Raw genomic sequence first — 6,395 nt, forward strand, 5'->3', positions numbered from 1 at the left:
TGCAAGAAACTGCGCTGCAGAAATGGAAAAAATGGAAAATAAATTCCGAGCTGAAAGAACTCAAAGGAAGGAGGCAGTGCGTGCTCATTAGATCACCATTGTGCTGCATCCGGATGGGGAGTATTACGGATTCCGGCTTCTGGCACTTCCAGTTCCATTTCCCTGCCGTCCTCTGCTCCACCCACACATCAATTTGTCGTGTCAACAGCAAAACTAATTTATTTACGAGCTCGCTTTAAAGCCTGATTATTCATACGCACTTGTGGCCCTGCGTTCTGCGTCCTTCGTCCTGCCTTCTGGATCCTGCATCCCACTTCCCACATCCCACATCCTGCAGCCTGCATCCTGCGCCTCTGTTGACTTTCATTAGCTCAAATTACGCAAAAGTACTCGAGCGTCGCACGCATAAATCAGACGGCAAATCAAATTCACTTGCAGATGCAGTTGCAGTCCGCAGCCTCCGTTTTCGTCCCACTGGCAGCCCATAAACGGTGACCCCGACACGGTCCATTGGCTGTTCCTGTTACCTATCTGTACACCGAGAGATTAAAGTCATTTAAATGTGCTATATCCTCCAATCCAATAAGATTCGTCAGTGTATAATACATAATATGATCATTAAAATACCTTGGTAGTTGAATATTGAACACTATATCTACCAGTTTCACCTTCTGTCTACGTTTATTTGATTTTAAAGGATATATTATGGCCTGGCTTAATATTTCTGATCCCTTCGTATAAAGTATTATACAATTTAACTCAACCTTGCACTTTTTCTTATCCTCCTTCTTCTTATATACAAAACACTCATTAAAAATGCAGGGTACCAAGTCAGAGCCCAAACCTTTAAAGCTACAAAGTACAAACTTGTACTACATATTCTTACTGATATATATTGATGCTAAGAAATGATATAGCTATAAGTGACCTCTATCAGCTCCAATCAAATGCTTTGGTGGAGGACAGTAAACCAGATACTGCTTTTTTTAAAGACATAATATGAGTTCCGCCTGACAACAACAGTTATTCTTTCTATTATTTTTATTAAATCTTATTATATACCTATTAACACCCGATTGTTTCCCGTGCATAGCCTCTATCTGTCACTGGCTATGCGGTAGCCACGCCCTGGTCATGTCGATGCCACCGCCTGTGTTTGGTTTACGTGCTTAAATTGGCAATTAGCAGATTAATTGTCACTGCCAATATATGCGTCAATATTTTGTGCATCCGACAGATGCAGTTGCAGTTGCAGTCGCCCTGGCACGTAGTGCGAGTAGTTTGCTTTACGGCCCTGTTGTTTACACAATTGTTGCTCTGTTGCTGTTTGATTTCACTAACGAGCATTAGCATAAATTGCTCCAGTTGAAGGGAGACCATATGCCATTCGATACTCGATGCGTTTGTGTGCATCATTTAGCCCTGGCCACTACAGACCGAAATGAACGAGAACTGTCAAAATTTCGGCATTCGGCACAGGAAATGCCCGCCCATTTGAACATTGTGCGAGTCAATCAATTGTAAATTTTTAATGAGTTTTCATTCTGCAGCGGACCATCGACATCGACATCAACTGACCGACTGCCAGAGCGGGATGTGGCCAGTGGCCACCAGGGATGTGGCTTCCGCCCCGCATCCTCGCTCCCCTGACTAAGCAATTTGTCACACTAATTAGCTGCTGCTGCGGTTGGCCGCTAGATGGCGTCGGGCCATGTCACAAATATTGCGCATACGCCACCGCTCCCATGCTGCCGATAAGCGATGCAAATTGGTTTGTAAATGAGCTGTGGCAAGGCAATCGGTCTTCCACCAGTGAGCTTGACAGGATTGGTGGCTATTTTCCCAGGTTTTCACCTAAAATAATAATTAAAAATATTTTATTATTTTAAGGAGTATTTCTAGCCCAAATTAAAAACTTGCTTTAATATTCCTTTGACTAAAAATATATTTTATCCATGTAGTTCTTTATTTATTAAGTTACATATTCAAACACAAAAGAAAACTCAATTAAATAATCCAGTGTATTTATTTCTAGTAATTCTCTATCATTATTCAACTAATGCTTTTGTTTTTAATATAAATATAGTATTCTCACATTTATATGGTTAACATGCCTATAAAATTATGCAAAGAAATCAACATATTTTTTGTTTGGCTCAGTTTTCCAGTGTTTATTTATTTTAAGGGTATCCTGCGAGCCGAGTATCCTTTTCCGTCTGCTCCGGCTGTCTCCGTTCTGGCCGCAATAATTTCACACAAAATATTTCCGCAACACATCGTCGATGGCAGGTCCTTTGCCAACACCCCCCCCCCCCCCTCTTCCGCCTTCGCCTCCAGAGGATGTCCTTGCTGCTCCTGCATTTCACTTGACTTCACGTCCTCATCCAGCTGCAACTTATCATTTTATAAGCATTTGTTTTTCCTCTTGTTTCTGTTTTTGTTTGCCTGCTGCTCCGAACCCGTGTTGTTTTTTCTGTGTGCAGCATAACAAAATATTTTGTTGCATTTTGTTTTCTCGTTTTCCCTGCTTTTCCCCCAGTGAGCACTTTATGTGACAGACACTTTAAAATGTGGCAAAGTGCTCTTTTTGGCAAGCCATAATAATATCCTCGATGCCCTGGTCACACGCTCCTCTTCCCGAAGTGGGGCCATTCCAAGGCGGAATTAATGCAAAATTATGTGCCACGTAAACTAATTTTTATAAGGGCTACTGGCCTACGATTTACGAGCCCTCGCACTTGCCGCAATCCTTTCATAACATTCGGCGACCATTTTATTGCCCCGTTTGCTGCCACTTAGGAATGGGGCGAGAAAAAACCAAAAAATACCGCGTGGCGCATTAAAATGTTGCCCGAGCATCCCACTCCATGGGCACCAATCCCCGATGCACTCAAAAAAGTTTTTAAATATATTAAAAAAATTTATTTAATTTTATAAATGATTTGTTTAGATTTTAGATGTGATTGTTCTTCAAACACTTGATAATCAAGGCAAGTTTGTTTTAAAAAAAAATGTATAAATGTATAATCAAACTTTTACGTTTACGACATTTTAACAAAATAAAATATCGACCTTCTTCACATTTGATTTTTAAATTTGTATACATTTTTTGGCGCATAAAGATTAAGATAAAACAAGGAAGAACGCTATAGTCGAGTACCTCGACTATCAGATACCCGTTACTCAGCTAAAGGGACCAAAGGGAAATGGAGATATGCAAGCAGCAAAGCGAGATTTAAATGCGCCACCTACCGGCGGAAGACAGATTTAAGCATTGTGGGCGTTAGGGTAGGCGTGGCAAATTTTTTTTTGGATCAATCGATAGGCATTGACGAGACCAATACATTTCAGTTAAAATTTTTAATCTAGCATACAAATTGTGGGCGCCACAGGCTTGGGCGGTTTGTGGGCGTTAGAGTGGGCGTGGCATATTTGCGTAACAAACTTGCGCTGCGCACAAGGCTACGGAATCTAAATCTGAAATCCCAATACTCTATCTTTGATATTTTCCGAGATATCCGCGTTCATATTTACGATTTTTTGAAGTTTGTGGGCGGTTTGTGGGCGTTAGAGTGGGCGTGGCAAACTTTTTTGGGTCAATCGATAGGTATTGATGAGAACAATTCATTTCAGTTTAAATTTTTACTCTAGCATCAAAACTGTAGAAGCCACAGTTTTGGGCGGTTTGTGGGCGTTAGAGTGGGCGTGGCACTCTACTGAAACAAACTTGCGCTGCGTAAGAAGCTCAGGAATCTGCTCGCCAAATCTCAATAGCCTAGCTCTCATAGTTTCCAAGATCTCAGCGTTCATCCGGACAGACAGACGGACAGACGGACAGACGGACAGACGGACAGACGGACAGACGGACAGACGGACAGACGGACAGACGGACAGACGGACATGGCTAGATCGACTCGGCTAGTGATCCTGACCAAGAATATATATACTTTATGGGGTCGGAAACGCTTCCTTCTGCCTGTTACATACTTTCCGACGAATCTAGTATACCCTTTTACTCTACGAGTAACGGGTATAAATATAACAATGTTATCTAATTTGATTATTTGTTCTTACATTAAAAGTTTTCTTTAGAAACAAGATTTTTTCTGCATGGTTTGGTTTATCTTATGTTGCATTTTTATTTATGGGCATGAATATTAAGATAAAGATAAAAAAATATATATTTTTTAAACTGTAGCTGTTGTTGCTCAAGCTGAAATTTATATTAGGCCAACAAAGTCGCCCTGCGAGAAAGGGCAGAGGGGGGCGGGGGAATAGGGCTGCCTTTGGCGATGGCGCCTGCTCTCAAGTGCTCATAAATTCACGAAAATTTCACAGCCGCCGACGGACCAACAAAATAAAAAGCGTCGACATGGGCAGGGGTTTTTGAAGGGGCGTTGGGTTTGAGAGGGGGGTGCCGTCAGCTGTTGCAGCCCTTGGCCAGAAAACCCACCCACCCACCATTCCCATTTCCCATTTGCAGCACACACTCGACTTTGGTTTGGCAACATAAATTGTTAAAGAATTGCCACTTTACAGTCGTAAGGAGCACATAAGCCGGACAAATAAAAACCCTTTTTCCCACGGCCCCACATCCTTGAGGTGGCCAGATCCTTGGGCCCTCCTGGTCAGCGGGGATGCAGTGAGGCAATCAGTCGCAGACCTCGGATTGGATGTCATAAAAATGCCATCCACGGAAAGCAGGGAGCACTTAAAGCTGCGTTGGCGTTGGTTCTTTGTCATCATTATGGCATCCAATTTGTACTCAATAAAAGCGCCAATTCAACCATGATGAGAGCGATGTCCTGCCAGTGGGTCCTGGCAATTGTTTTCCATCAAAGTAACATGTTCCGGGAATGATCTACACTGATAAAAAGAAGAATATAAAAGTATACTCCTTTTGGCGAATTGCATATCAATTGTCTTACTCACTTTCAAGTTAACATTGTTAAATGGTATAACTAATACAAGTGCTTGTGAAAATATATGAAGTGTAGCTCTCTATTTTTTTCTCGGTGTCCGGACCTGCCAATCCACTGAAGGATGCTGCAATTTTCGGCCATCCAGCTGGTCATGTGTTATCTTCTGTGTGTCCAAGGACCATGTCCAAGGTCCGAGGTCCGAGGATCCTTGCATGTGAAGTGCCGTGATTTATAAGCGCTTTGCCGGCGATAACACAAGTGGGCTGGGCCAGCAAACAATGGCCAAGAGGATTGGATAGGATGCAGAGGAACTCACATGCAAATTCCACATTCCACGTCCACATCCACATCCACAGCCACAGCCACATCCACTGGACCTTCTTTCAATTTTCTTTGTACGGTTTTGCGGTCGCTTGGCTTTCCGGCAAATTTTTATCTCAAGTTTCGGGGCGGCCCCGTTGACAATAAAAATGGCAATAGGATGGCGGAGGCCATCGCAACCGCACAAATGCCCTTTCCTACACTCGCCCATATCATTAATTTTGCACAAAAGGACGAAATGTCCTTTTGCCAAGTGCAGAATTGGGGAGAAGGCGGCAGGAGCAGGAGCAGCAGCCTTCGAACGAACCAGCAAATAGATAAGGCAAGCAGCCGGACTTTGTTGTGCATTGGCAGCTTCTGCGGTTGGGATTGCTTTGGTTATGCACGGTACAAAAATATTAGTTCATAGGCTTCCATTTGGACACAGAATTCAAACTATAATCACTATTAAAATAAAAAATAATATTATTTTTGACTTATTTTATTAAAACTTTTTTTTGAATATCGCGATTTCAAATGAATCGTATTACGTGAAATTAAAAACAAAACACATTTCCTTATCAAAGAAACGTATTAAAAGGTTTCAAAAATACATATAAATTTTTTTTATTTTAGAAGTAACTATAATATTAAACCCTTTTTTTTAGCTTAAAAAAAAATAACATCAATATGTATAATTTTTATATAACATTTATTTTAAGTCATTTAATTTTCTAGTTTTTCTATTCCCACAGTTTAATGTTCTCACAGTGTAAATGGGTTTTTCGATGAAACTGTGGTTGAGGTCAAGCAAAAAGAAGAGGCTGCAACACGTTCGACATTTTGTGGTGCTCATGCTGTGTTGGCCTTTGCCAAATTGAAATTGTTTTGCCAAAACAACGGCTCTTGGAAAGCAAGTAAAAGAAACGAACCACTGATTGGGAGGTAGATATTATATACAAATTTAAAACAATACATAGACAAAACACAGTGAATTGTAGACAAACCACATTTCCACTTAATTAAAAACTAAACCATTTCAAATATTCAAATATGAAACCGCCACTGTGGTGAATAGTGAACCGAAATGCTGCCACCTTGTTGTAAAAACATCGTACTCAGACTGTGGTGAGCACTGGCTTTTGAATTTGTATCAAATTCAATTGAATCTAT

Source organism: Drosophila subpulchrella, chromosome 2L (assembly GCF_014743375.2).
Source record: "Drosophila subpulchrella strain 33 F10 #4 breed RU33 chromosome 2L, RU_Dsub_v1.1 Primary Assembly, whole genome shotgun sequence".
In the NCBI taxonomy this organism is placed as follows: domain Eukaryota; kingdom Metazoa; phylum Arthropoda; class Insecta; order Diptera; family Drosophilidae; genus Drosophila; species Drosophila subpulchrella.